General features: G+C 38.9%; 1 protein-coding gene across 1 annotated transcript in view; it reads left to right on the top strand.

Moving 5' to 3' along the window:
• Positions 1-2,722, top strand: part of LOC124157987 (trimeric intracellular cation channel type 1B.1) — a 60,592-nt gene extending 57,870 nt beyond the window's left edge. Inside the window, exon 8 of the mRNA XM_046533121.1 lies at positions 1,628-2,722. The gene's annotated coding sequence lies outside the window, so the exon portion shown is untranslated. The remainder of the gene's footprint in view (positions 1-1,627) is intronic.
• The last annotated feature ends 12,677 nt before the right edge of the window (positions 2,723-15,399 follow it).

Raw genomic sequence — 15,399 nt, 5'->3', positions numbered from 1 at the left:
CAGATTTCAATGAAATTTGATCGAGGGGATTCCCAGCATCTCTAACACTAAATACTTCAACTGAATTCATATAGGGGGAAAAATACCCCAGAGATATAGGCAAATGTACTGTGACATGTCAAGTAAAATACGTCATTTTACGCCATCACAGTATTATTTTACTTAATACAGAAATAAAAGATACATTATTTTATAGTGTCAGGAGTGCACTTCATATGTATTCTTTTGAAAATTTATGTAATGCATGATTCAAAGCTATATTAACTGCTCCAATGCGAAACTTAAAGAAGGATGTGAAAGAGAAGAAATACGTAGGTGTGAAAAGACTAGCTGATAGGAGAACTGAGTGGAGAGCTGCGTCAAACCAATCCCAGGATTGTTGATCAGTGATGATGAATGCGAAACTCGGAAATGTCATTTTATGCCATGAAATAAGGGTGATAAAAAAGGCCAGGGACAGTAATATAAAAGCCCGATTTTTCTTTGTTAACAGGTACTTATATGTATAGAATATGACTAATAAGTAAAATACATATACTTTTCAAACGTCCATGATGGGAAACTAACTCGAAAAACTAAATAAAAGTTATATATATAACAAATGTTTTTTTGAGATAAATAATTCATTAGGCTAGAGGTTTTTCAAAATCCACATGAATAATGATTTTTTCAGTCTATAAGGTGATATTTTATAATAAATAGAATGTAGTAGTGTATGTCAGGGTTGAGAGGTACAGAGATTGGACTTAGTCAAAGATGACATGAAGTGGGGTGCTGAATTCCTCACTGTTCCTTCTGTTCAGGGCCGTGGTTGACATGATTTAAATAATTTCAATTGGCCACTGAAATCTTTAATAAAAAATTAGAATAAAATGAGATAAAAACACTTGGTATGGTCCACGCAATGCAGCGTCGAACTCTGTGTATACTAGCACCCTTTGTCTACGAGATTATTTCATCGCTCTTTAAATAAATTATTCAACTGCATAAAATTTATGGCTTAAGTTGTTGGTGCTGACATTAACTTCCTGTACCTAAATGATTATTGAAATTAACAAAGCCTGGTACACCTTTTCAATATTCAGGAAACTTAGGTTTAGAGATTCAGTGATCCCTCATGATTCCTGCCATTACCATTCACACAAGTTATTGCCACTTAACATCATGATTTACTATATTTGATTCATTCCATTGTCCACGGCAAAATTTAAACATGAGGTCATTAAAAATGTTGCACATAAGAGTGACTATGTATTATATTTAATTAACAAAATAGTTTTAATAGACAAACAGCTGTTGTATTAAGCCATCAGCAAATTGAACACGCAATCAATTACCCGGTATATTTTATTACACAAAACAAACCATGGAAACCATGGCATAAAATTCAATTTGTCAGTCTGTAATCAAAAACCAGCTGATCATAAGATGGGTTTTATGAGAGTTTTTTTCCTTTTCTCAAATTAAAACTAAGAAATAATTATTTGTTAAGATTAATGGATTTTTCATTAAAAACTTGATTTAAAAGGCTTAATATTCTTTGAGCTTAGTTTTTGTTTTGTTTTGTGCTCTTCTTAGAGAATTGAGTATCAACTAAACAAAACGTCCTTTTTCAAACTGCTTGCAGGTTTCCTATTGAATGAATTGGGATGAATTCACGTGGTGTATGAGATGGGACGAAGAAAAACCAAAGGACCAGAGACTATTGCAATGGAGTAACTATTTGCAAGTGGATACCAGAGAAGAAGTCGGGACTTGAAGAAGAAAGGCCAAAGATGAACATCTAGTCACTGGAAGGAGATTATTTTTTAACATTTTACGGCAATATTCACAATTGGTGACAATATGGAAAATCATATGACAGTGTTGTATCCTGACACATTTACAAACAGTATACTACAACACAACATGTTTTAAAACTATAAGTAGCCACGGGCAGATGTGCAATATAATCCTTGCATGGCAATGTTTTTAAATTTTAAACATTTTATTATGACGACTGAACAGCTGTTCTGTGCCGATATCACATGCATGTGATCGTTTTTGTGGTATCTAAGACTCTTATTTTAAAACGTCACTTAAGAAAAGCTGAACAGTGCCCAAAACTCTTACACTTTTAAATTTTATTCATTCCCTTTCTTGTCATGCTAAAATACATCCGTTGATTCCCCTCTGATGTATTTTAGTTTCTTGGGAAAGGTCGACCTTTTTATTTTCACGAACCACATCATTGACTCCAAACCTCCCTACATTTACGCAAGCAGCGTTCACTGCGTTAATCCTGTGTGACAAGTGACCACAGCCTGACTTGAAACTGAGTCGGGCGAGCAAATGCATCGAATCGTCACTGGACCACACGTCGAAAGCATTGTTGGAAATGGGTGCAACTCTAGCTTTCTTCCGTCTCGTCCGAAATCGGAAGGAGAGAAACTGTGTGGTTCAGAATAGACTGATGTTTTGCCCCTTTCATATCGCAAAAATGTACAATTTTTGGAGATGTGCTGTAATGGTGCTGTCATCTTTTATACGTTTTACTACCTGAAACTAGTGAGAAGTTTGTATTTTGGACCTCCAAGGACTGTTGTGGTTTTGTGCACACCAATGGAAGTGATTGACAATTAATCATTGCATGTATTTTATATTTTATGTAGGTGACTGTCTTTTTGATGTTTTGATTAAAAAACAAGGCACAATGCAATTAAGTGACAAAAATAAAACAAAACTTTGCGAGATTTATTTCATCCCGGCACGATTCGAATTGCACGTACCCAACCATTCCATACCTAGGAGGAGAAAGTTGAGAGGCCAGTTTGTCCTTCACCAAACTTTCGGAATAGGCCCCTGAGTTTTATTTGCTCATGTTTTGGGGGTGTCACAATTTAATATAGAATTTTCCCCATAAGGGGTGGTCTGGGGTGATTGGGGGAAAAATTTGCATTTCTATTTTTCACTAATAAGGAAGCAATGACAAAGATTGAAATATTTTGATCATAAATGAAGAAATGGAAAGAATGGATGGAAGAATAATACCTGGAATGAAAACTCGGCCCTAAAATTATTGAAGAGGAAAGTGAAACAGATAAGGATTAAATGGGAACCATCATCTTAAGATTAGAATTTGACACTGCAATAAGTGATCTGTGCAAGAATAAGGCCACAGGAAAAGATATATTTCTTCTGAGCTAATGAAAAATGCAGGAGAAAAGACTGTATATCTGCTGTAAAGAAAACATCTACAAAATGTGCTCAACAGGAAATACACCAAACGACTTAGAGATGAACATAATTGTCCCTTTTCCAAAGAAGAGGGAGTGCTGAGTGCAGGGCGGCTTTAGCATTAAATTTGTGGGGGGCCATGCCTGCTTCATGGATTTTGAAAAAGCATTTGATAGGGTGAATTGGGTAAAGTTAATGGATATTTTCAAGAGAATTGGTGTAGATTGGAGGAATAGGTGACTGATTCGTAATCTGTATATGGCCCAGACTGTGCAAGTGAGGGTAGCAGATGGAGAATCTGGGTGGGCAAGCAAGGAGTGAGACAAGGTTGTTCTTTATCGCCACTGTTTTTTAACGTATACGCTGAGGAGATGGTAATAGCCAGTCAGTGAGGGGACTGCAGGCTTTAGTGGATGTTTTAGATGAGTGGTGCGAGGAGCATGGGATGAAGATTAATCACTAGAATACCAAGGTAATGCTGTTTTGTAAAGCATCACGAGCGAGGAATGTGAAACTCAAGATAAAAGTTGGTGGGGTAAAAACTTGAGCAGGTAGAGCAATTCAAATATTTAGGCAGCACATTAGAGGAGGACCAGAGAAGATTGGAGGTATTTGAGAAGAATGGAGAAGATGAAATGGGCAGAGAGATAGGGAGGAACGATGAAGTGCTGTACACGGTGGGTGAGGCAACTTTTAGATGAGTAATGGAGGAGACTGAAGGTATGGATGGAGTTAGTGCTTAGCGGGGAGGGGATGTTGAAAACGGTGCTAGAGGGTAGAATGTCAGGGAAACGAGGGAGGGGAAGGAAGAGAGTAGGATTTTTAGATGGATTGAAAGGGAGTAGGCCTTACAGTGAATTGAAGAAGGCAGTGCTTGAGGAAAAGGGAGGCTCCCAGATACTTCTTTAGCACTCCATGGAAACCTACCTTAATCGGTAGAATAATGTAATTAATAAATGACCTGGGTCTTGGGTGCATGGAATTTCCCTTGGAGGAGAGGGGCATTTTTATAATAGGGAGTATTACACTCTACAATTAATAACACACAAACTTCTCACTTGCAGTCATGCATTAGCACATAAACTCCCTGTACTCCTTTACAAGAGTAAAAAACTAATGAACTATTAGAAAATAAAAATTTGGATAAAATTATAGGGGCAACCCCCGTTCATCCTGACCCCTGTTACTCCCATCTAAGTACGCCCCCAGTGCAGAGAAGTGAGAATATTTTAGGACTCCAAGCGTGGCGGCACATGCATCCAAGATACTGACAAGAAACATCTACAGGAGGCTAGAATGAAGAGCATAAGAATTCCTGGATGAGGACAAATTAGGATTTAGGAAAAGTAAGGACTCAAGAGAAGCACTTTTGTCTCTTATGCTGCTTATGGAGAAGAGAATTGAGAAGTACAAACTGACCTTTCGTTGCATTGCGTCCATCATACGCAGTTTGAGAATCCACCCAACTTTGGTGATCACGAAATTCTCGGTGGTCTTAATTTATCAATGGTGACCTTAACTTTTACCTATCTATATTACGTTAAACGCATTCTACTGGTTAAGATAGGTTTCTATGAAGCAGTGGCGTAACTATGGGGGGGATGAGGGGATGTTTCCTCCCCCCCAAAGCCTTAGAGAAATCAAAAAATTATTTTAAAATATTGTCTGGATTTGATGTATAATAACTGCATCCATTTAAAATTAAATTTTAAACGATATTCCAATTAGATCTTTCCTATTTGTAAACACTTTGCAATAGCTACTCTCTTCCTGATATCCTTGCTACAGAGTCCGTTTACCTCTAATGTGCGGCTCAGACCAGGGGCGCAGCTAGGAATTAAGGCGAGGGGGGTTTTAGGCGCAACTAATACTGGGGTGCCTGGGGTTGTGGTATACCTGCCAGGGTAAGCGGGAGGTGCGGGGGCCCTTCGCCAGAAAATATTAAGATAAATGGTTCAAAATATTGAGTTTTACTGCCTTCTGAGGGATATTTTGTTAATCGTCACACTATTCTATAAGCAATATTAATCCAATTAAGTAAAATAGATTTAACTTAAAAATTTCTCTGAGCTCTGGGGGGGTTATATCCCCCAAACCCCCCCCTCGCTGCGCCACTGGCACAGACATTCGCATTTTTCCACCTGTCCAAGTTTGTTTCCTTTTAATTTTTTCTTGAGCCACACATTCCTTAAACTTTCCAAAACCGAAGAACTTTGGTCTCTTCGTTTTCAATCTTCATTCTATATTCGTCAAACTGATTACTTAACGACTCCATCATATCGTACCCATGGCTAGATTATAGGTTCCATGTAAAATCATATGTGTAATAGAGGGTTTTGAGCGTTTGCCTTACACTGGTGTCTCAATATCTTTCCTATCATACATTCTGCGGCGTCGCATCGTTTAAATCGCCCGCGTTGTTATGCGCGGGGCTGCCAGTCCCAAGCTTTGCTACGAAATTCTTGGCTAACCAATCGTCGACTCCATCCACAAACGGGTGGTTTCCCGTTATTTCTTTTAATTGCCTAAATCGAAAGATTATTACTCCTGTTGTACGTATTTCTCGCTTTTAGATTTTTATATGACGATGTCTATTTTTCGCCATTAAATGAAAAGGTGAGGATGATGAAAAAAATGATGGGAAAAGCCCGTGTATGACGTCGTTCAGGTTCCCGCTGCCGGAAGTGAAGTGACCTTGGGGCGAGGCTTTGAGCGCTGATACGACGCAGGATGCTAGCAGGTAGCAGAGTACCCTGCTAGCAGGTAGCGCATGGCTTAAATGAATACCTCATCAAGCGAAGGAAACTTTCAAACCATATGCAGTTTTAATAGGTCATTAATAAGAGATGTTTCCCTGAGCTCTGTGCCTTATGCATGCATTGGTAACCTCAGACGATGTAAAACTCCTATCTACTCGTATAGAAACTAGGTCCCTGTGACGTCACGTGGAGTTGCATTGCATGGGCGCCAATCTGGCCTTTTTCAAATGAGGATAAAATTGACCATTGCCATTCGTCTAAACCGGTATTTCTAAAACCAAATAATCAGTATATTATCAATACACTAGTGGTGGGTAACGAATCGCAATCGATGCCTTTCGTTTTCTTTGATGAAGGAAACTACCCTATTACTGATTGAAAAATCATTAATTTTTAAAACTTTGATTTAAAAATGCTATTACTAAGGTGATTTCAAGGCTCACAATCAAAACACCTTCATATAATTCCTTTTCGGATGGAGGCAAGTTCTTATGACGGGAGGGATAAGGGTCAACCAGAAAAAAACAACAATCTTATTCCTTCTTTGCGCCACCAGATCGTCATCTATCATCACAAGATTGGGGTGATCGGTGAATATCGCCATGGAGAGCATGGTGGCGCATTGTTGTTCTTGTTGTAGGGGTGTCGGACTGACTGCGAAACCGGAAGTGGGCACTTCACCCCCAGGACCCGATAATGGGCGCGACAATGGACCTTGGTCATGTGTATCTTCACCACGGCAATGATGCGCCCTCATCTCTTCTTTTGTCGATCGATATTGCGCTGGAGTGGCCCCAAAAGAGAGTCGAGGGCCCAGTGGGAGGGATATTGTGCCGGAGGGGGTCCGAATGGATCAGCCCCTCAGCCACCGAATCAACAGCCGTAGAAGGGCGGAAATGACCAGCAGTTTCACTTCTTACGGTCCATCTTCTCCTACATAGTGACTGGCATACTTCCCAAGCAATTAAAAAGAAACATACGAGCAGTTTTCCCTAACCATCTGGGGGATGCACATTTACACCATCAATGTATCAGCGATAGCCAAAGGACTATGGTTGAAGGAATGGCAGGGTCATAGATAGGTTATGGGTGATCTTAAGGAAGCATTGGCAATACGCGAAGATAAATTTATTCAGCGGTAGCGGGTGGTGGAGCTCAAAACCAAGAAAATTGAGATAAAGTGGACGATGTATACTAGGAGAGGGCCAAAAACGTGATCCCAAATGCCTTGTATTTTACATCGTTACTAGCAGCAGTGCTGTCTATGATGGAATGCTAGTTATATGGTGAGTCAGTGCAGCTTTACTATGATCGTGCTCGTTAACATTTCCCATCACAACCAGGTTCATTCCTCAAGCTATTAATTTTCATGGTAATTTGTATTTGTAAGCGGCATTTGAATCGATGTGAGAAATTCTTGAGTGTACTGGAGCGGGTACTAAGCGGAGATTGGCTGTTAAAAACATTGATGGGGAATACTGTTAAGTGAGCGAGGGAGGGGAAGAAAATAGGATAATTATTATAGGTATTGGTGGAGTAAAAAGGAATAGGCTTTAGAATGAATTGAAGAAGGAAAGCCAAGTTGAAATGGGAGACAGACCGGGGAAATCTGCAAAATGCTCCATTTAAGCCTAACTTAACCGGTAGAATACTTTCGCATACTTAATTAACTCTTTTTCTGGAAGATGTATACAATGTCAATGGACAGTGTAAACACTTCTTAAGGTACTAATTGGTGAGCCAGGTTAACCACTAGCGAAGCCTGCCGGCTATTGAGAATGTTCGCTATTTCGTGGGGATATTCCTAGAACTGGGATTTCAGAGCACAGTCAACGGTAAATAGAGAGGAACCGTCAAACACCGAGAGAGCAAAGATCTCGCATACCATTTTATTCTTAGGGAGTCTGACCGCAGCCGTCAACCAATGCGTCAATTTCATTTTAAAGTAATGGTAGTACGTAAGGCTAGAATCTAAAAATGCACTCACTCACTTCCATGGGATTGATATGTGGGGCAATCGAAGTCAGCAGACGAAAATAAGTCTGAGCAACACTTCAAGTAGCGACCAGGGCTGGGCAGTATTTCAAATACAAGTATTTTAAAATACGTATTACCACTACTCTACTACGCTACTAGCGACACAATTTTTCCCAAGTTAACGATGGAGTCATTCCATTCAAAATTAAGAGTAATAATTTATATTCCAAAAAACAAATGGATTCATACAATATTTATAAACATGTACGAAAATAAAGGTGCACTACTTGGCAAAAGTCGTGCTAGAAAAATCCACAGAGAAAAAATCGTTCGCCTTGACCGGGAAAACTAGGCAAAAGCGTGTTTTTAGGGTACCTACAGGTTATTTTACTTGCATTGCTCAAATGATCTAAGGATCATCATACATGTTAATATTTTAACATAAAAAACAGACTTTGTTAAACATACACCTGGACTAAAGCTTTAAGCTCTTGTCAAGCAACAAAAGAAAAATACAAAAATATCTTAGCGGAACACATTTTCAATTTTTAAACATAAAATGTGTTGGTATATTGCAGCAATAAATTCCAAAACGGTGAGCAATGTCAGTTTGCGAGGGCAGATGGCAGGCTAGTCGAGAGAGAAATGCAGAAAAGATTTCGCGCATCCGAAGTGGTCAAGGGCGAGACTGATTCGATTTCGATTCTAGCGTTAAGCTTTCCGTAATTCACCACCGTGCGTGACTCTCCTGATGATTTCGGTGCTTGGGAAGCTGGTAAGACTAACATTAAAATAGGTAAGCAAAAACTGATTGAGGTGGATGAATTCCGTTATTTGGGAAGCAAGATAACTAGTGACGGGAGAAGTAAGAAAGAAATTATCATTACAATAGCCCAGGCGAAGAGAGCATTCCACCAAAAGAGAGACCTGCTCACAGCGAGAAACTTAAATATGGAAGTAAAGAAACAATTTATAAGAACCTACATCTGGAGTATGCTCCTATACGGAAGTGAGGCATGGACAATGACCGCAGCGAAGAAAGCAAGGATGGAGGCCTTCGAAATTTGTTGCTACAGAAGAATGATGAAAATCAAATGGATCGACCGAGTTAGTAACGAGGAAGTCCTAAGAAGAGTGGGAGAGAAGAGAAGCCTCATGAAAACCTTAATAAGAAGACGAGAAAACATTATAGGCGACATCTTGAGACATGATGGCTCGAAGAAGACAATTTTCGAGGGACAAGTGGAAGACAAGAATGGAAAAGGAAGACCTCGAACAAAATATATGGAACAAGTAAAGAAGGATGTGAAAGAGAAGAAATACGTAGGTGTGAAAAGATTAGCAGATAGGAGAATTGAGTGGAGAGCTGCGTCAAACCAATCCTAGGATTGTTGACCAGTGATGATGAGGAAGCTGGTGAGGAATATGGTGAAGTGGAAGGCTCTGTCACTCCTTTCTCAAGCAGAGAATCAACCTGTACCCGTCCCTTCGATGGACTGAAACACAAAGGATGACTTTTGACAGTTGTGCGATCGGTCAAACTTATCATTATCCTCACTGGTCAACTATCCTAGGATTGGTTTGACGCAGCTCTCCACTCAGTTCTCCTATCAGCTAATCTTTTCACACCTACGTATTTCTTCTCTTTCACATCCTTCTTTACCTGTTGCATATATTTTGTTCGAGATCTTTCTTTTCCGTTCTTGCCATCCACTTGTCCCTCAATAATAGGGTGGTTTCCTATTATTTTTTTATTGCCTAAATCGAAACATTATTACTCCTGGAGTACGAATTTTACACTTTTAGAGTTTTAAATAACGATATCTATTTTTTGCGATTAAATAAAAAGGGAACATTTTCAAGCGTGCGAAAACGCGACGGCTAAGTATGAATGCTGGGAAAAGCCCCTGTGACGTCAGTCTGGTTCCCGCTTCCCCCGTGTGAGGTGACCTTGGGGCGAGGATGCGTGCGCTGCTGCGATGCAGACTGCTAGCAGGTAGCAGAGTACCTGCTAGCAGGTAGCGCTTGGATTAAATAAGGATTATTAATACCTTATCGAACGAAGGAAACTTTCCGAACTTAGGTATTTTTTATGTGATTATTAAGACATGTTTCCCTGAGCTCTGTGCCTCATGCATGCATTGGTAATCTCAGGCGATGTAAAACTCCTATCTACTCGTATAGAAACTAGGTCCCTGTGACGTCACGTGGAGTGGCCTCGTATGGGCGCCAATCTGGCCTTTTTCAAATGAGGATAAAATTGACCATTGCCATTTGTCTAAACCGGTATTTCTAAAACCAAATAATTTTTATATTATGAATACACTAATGGTGGGTAACGAATCGCAATCAATGCCTTTCGTTTTCTTTGATGAAGGAAAATACCCTATTGTCATCATAAGGCCATAATTTATCAAGATGTTACCTATAAGGTTCCTGCGTCTAATTATCAAGGTTTTCATGAGGCTTCTCTTTTCTTCTACTCTTCTTAGGACTTCCTCATTGCTAACTCGGTCGATCCATTTGATCATTCTTCTATAGCACAACATTTCGAAAGCCTCCATTCCTGATTTCTCGGTATCTGTCATTATCCTGTCTGATAAATTGTTTCCTTACATAAGTTTCTAATACGTAAATTTCCCACCGTAAGTAGATATTTCTTTTGGTGGAATGCTCTCTTTGCCTGGGCTATTCCGTTGATAATTTCTTTCTTGCTTCTCCCATCGCTTGCTAACTTATATCGCATTCAATTTATTGTATCAAACCCAAACTCTTAGTCAAAACGTCCGCGAAATCAAGTATTACTTATTGAATATCTTCTTTCATCCTTCTCCCCAGTTTGTCCGCTATCAATTTGGTCGGCATATTCGGCGTTACACAAGCTGCTAGAACCTAGGCGATAGACATTTTCGCGAGAGAACTTGAAGTAAAAAAATATCTGGAATGTTTAGCACTAACCCCACGTGCGACATGAAAACGGCTCCCAGTATCATGTTCCTTGCTAATGCGTCGCGCACCAAAAAAGAATATACCACGTGAAACCTTTTCTCACCGCTGGCCTCGCAGCGGAAGCGTTCAGAAGTTGTCGCGGTAAACCAATGTTCAGCCCTGCCAGCAAGAGGACAATGCAATGAATTATTTGCGCATTTGTCTGTATTGTGCGAGGAGTGAGCTGTTTGTGCTATTGGCAGCTTACAAATTAAACATTGAAAACATAAATTTGAGTTTTATTTTTTTAGCAATTTATTTTAGAACTTTATATTTACAAGAGAAATTGCTTTCGTAAATTTGCATTTTTTTATCTTTTCCTTTTATTATTAACATAACTTTTATCATTACTTGTCATTTTTACTTTATTTTTTGTGGAAAATTTCATCAATCATTTAGCCGTAAATTTTATCATTTGTTTGTTCTTTTCGACCGAAGAAATGCATTCGATCCTACATACAAAACTGCGGTACGGGTAAAGCAGTGTTCACCTTAACCAGCCGTTATACAATACTATACTATAGGACGTATTTGTCTGTGTTGTGTTAGTTAGCAAAAAATTATAACCAAACATTGAAAATATGATTTAGAGCATCTTTTTAACAAATGCATACAGCATATTTTCCATGCGTTAATTATTTTTTAAATTAATTTTTGTTGATTTTACTTCATTTTTGCTTTAATATTTTTATTTGTTGCAAGAAGCAAATTTTATCATATTTTTGGGTCTTCTCTTTTCGGCGGAGTGAAGGCATTTGATACTCCACGTAAAATCGGCGAGAAGATTTTCTGGAATCAGTGGATTGGTCACAGGGCATCATTTTTACGTGACCCTAGATCTCTTGAAAGTTCTTCATTAAAATATCTCTGAAATTGAGGAGAGAGGATCGATTCTTTTTTATCCCTCGTTGCCCATCCCGGGAGGAAGCCTGTTGCTGTCCAATGAGAACTCTGATCCCATGCTGGCGTGATGCCTGCGACCAATCAAAATGGAGTACCAGCGGAGTCAACAAACTCTCGGGTTGTCATGGTGATGGATGTATCGTGTTATCTCCAGATCCACCCTCGCGATGGCAGAGAATAATAAATAAACAAAATTTGCTTGGGGGGTATGAGTATTTATGAGACACGAAGATAACCTCTCCATGTTGTCTAATTATCGAATGAATTCTAATCGGTCAGCAGAAGGCGTAATGAGCGCTATCGGAGGAAAAAGAAAGAATAATTGGGTTCTGTGACATTAATTTAGCGTCTAAGTGCGTGCTCGAAAGCGCTAATTAGCAATTAAACTTCACTTAAAGTTCACTCAATGACGAAGGACGATTATCTCACATCTACTATCTCAAACAGAGGAGATCTGGCGGTCATTACTTGGTTTAAAAAATATCAGCACCGAATCTATTATGGTACCCATATTTTTATTTGAGTATTCTACCGATTAAATAGTTTTCCATAGAGTACTTAAAGAAGCATTCTGGCAGTATCACCATTCGTAATGTACTTTCCCTCTTCAATTCATATATGAATATATATTCACACATTCTTCATTGGTAGGTACTATCGGAGATTCTATGGTATATTCCAATTCCCGAAGTCACTAACCACCTCTGGACGTCTCCTCTGACGGAGCTAGTTTTGTGAATTGTCATATGAGCTCGTTATCCTACGTTTTCAAGCGAAATTTAATGAAGTAAACTTGATTATCTCTCAGGCGGGTGAGGCCACCACGTGCCACGGTCCAAACATACCTCGAGCGTCTCCATGGTAACTTAGTATTGAGTCACCTGACTTGCATACAATTAGCGGGTGGTGAACTATTGCAGTGTAAAATTTAAGTACCAAGAAAAAACAGTCCAGGGAAGGTTGGTGACCTTTCGTGGCTGAGTAAAGTTGAAACTATTTTCATGAATAGGGATGTTTCTTTCATCAAAGAAAACGAAAAGCATTGATTGCGATTCGCTATATACCATTAGTGTGTTCATAATATACAAATTATTTTGTCTTAGAAATCCCAGTTTAGACGGATGGCAATTGTCAATTTTAACCGCATTTGAAAAAGGCCAGATTGGCGACCATGCGATGCCACTCCACGTGACGTCACAGGGACCTAGTTTCTATACGAGTAGATAGGAGTTTTACATCGTCTGAGATTACCAATGCATGCATGAGGCACAGAGCTCAGGGAAACATTTCTTAATAATCACCCATTAAAATTGCCTATGGGCGGAAAGTTTCCTTCGTTTGATAGGGTATTTAATCCTTATTTAATCCAAGCGCTACCTGCTAGCAGGGTACTCTGCTACCTGCTAGCAACCTGCATCGCAGCAGCGCACACATACTCGCCCCAAGGTCACCTCACTTTGCGGCAGCGTGAACCAGAATGACGTCACACGGGCTTTTCCCTACATTCATACTTAGCCGTCGCGTTTACGCGCGCTTGTAAATTTTCCCTTTTCATTTAATCGCAAAAAATAGACATCGTCATTTAAAAATCTAAAAGTGTGAAATTCGTACTCCGTGAGCAATAATCTTTCAATTGAGGCAATAAAAAAATAATAGGAAAACACTCTATTCTCTGCGGCTCACTTGAATTTCTCATCTGGGGGTAGATCGTCAGGTGTGCGTTCGGACTTTTTATCGCATTTGGAATAGGTTGTAAAGAAAAGAATTATAGCTTTGCTACTTTCATAAAAAAATAAATGACGGCAAACAATGATATATAGTATTAAAAATTTTAAAAATAATTAACTCGTGAAAATATTCTTCATCGCCGTCGCCCCAAATCAATGCATTTTTTCCCTCTCGTGCTACAGACGGTATGCACGTTTCATGGCGCAGACTTCATTTATGAAGTCAAAAAATTCATGAAAAAATTGACCTAGGGGCACCAGCTTTAGTCAGTGCTGATTGTGCATTCTTAGCCCCCAGGATCAAACATCCAAAAATTTTCTTTCATCATAAGCCGACTACGCAATTCAATTGAGTGCAGAAGGGAGAATAATATCATTTTTACGCATAACAACCTCGCGATGGAAAGAAAAACAGAAACAACCCTCACCTCCAGTATTGCTGTCTCATTGTATGGCGAGAGGTATTGCTGGCAAAAAAAACAATACTTGATTATTCGGCTCCCGTGACTGTCAAACATTTGTAAGTTCGTCGTACGAGGAAAATTCACTCCCGCTCAACACGTCTGCTTTTCACGCGAATAACTGTTCTTAAAACCTTCGCATTTATTTTATTTTCCTCATAGCTTGTATCGCAGGCGCATTCATAAGCCGCCCCTGTGAAATATGTTCCTCAGCCAGATAGTTGAAAATACAATATTTTTTATGCGCAGTGGCCCGTGTTTTTGATCGCTTTGTTTTTTGTGTCAGCAAAGGCTTAAAAAATTCAAAATTGAAAACCGGAATTGGAGAATTTCTTTTTTAAGATTATTTTTTAACAAATCAGATTAGGCAAAGGTATAATTTATTTAACTCTTGCCTTGTGGGAAAGTTGGCTATCATTTTGAAATTTGCGTAATTTTCATATAAGGGAGATCCTTTTCACCGTACATTTATCTCAAATATGAATATTTTCCCTTCCATTTTTATGATGGCATACCGAATCTTATTCAAGAGGCAAATATTTTTTTTACTTCTATTATTTTATCTTTGATATCATTTCTTGTGTTTTTATATTTTTTTCTTTTTTCAAGTAACAAATAATTTTTTATATAATACATTTTATAATCTTTTTGGCTTAAAAAGGCGCTTGCTACTCCACATAAAACAGTCGAGGAGATTTTCTGAGATCAGAGAAATGGTCAGAGGTCATCATTTTTTCGCCGAACAGAGAATTCTATACCATTTGTTTCTTCGGAATGGCTCCGGCGTTGAGGGGAGATGGCCAAATCTTTTTTATTCATCTCCTTAGAATAAGTGGAAAGGCGTAGGAAAGATAAATAGAAAAATAACTTGATGAGGTAGTATGTACGTTGTTAGTACTGTGGGTCACAATTCCAAATGCCTGTAAATACATAGTTAATTATTGTTTGCCCTGAACCTGGACTTCAAATTATTAACTAGTTGTGTGATGAAGTGATTCATTGTGGAGAGTTCACGAGCGGAAAGGACAAATGAAATTCGGGTTACCTTTGAGACGTTTAATAGCATACGGAGGCGTTTTTCATGGAATATTTCTAGCTTTTTAAGAATTAGCTAACTGTGGCCATAGATCTTAAAGCCATAGATGAGTGCTGGTCGGACTAGGCAGGAGTATAATTTAAAACTCTATAAATGTGGGAATGTTCGCTAAAATCATGAAACCCGCATAGTCTATAAAGGAGATCCTTATCACAAAAAGTATCGCAAATATGAACATTTTCCCACGGTATTTTCTCTCTCAAGATAATATCAGTGGGTATTCAATCTAGTGATTAATCATTGAGTATTAAATGTATCATCAATGACATATA

Source organism: Ischnura elegans, chromosome 4 (genome assembly GCF_921293095.1).
Source record: "Ischnura elegans chromosome 4, ioIscEleg1.1, whole genome shotgun sequence".
NCBI lineage: Eukaryota > Metazoa > Arthropoda > Insecta > Odonata > Coenagrionidae > Ischnura > Ischnura elegans.
Note: the sequence above shows the minus strand (reverse complement) of the source record. Positions and strands in the feature narration are given on the sequence as shown.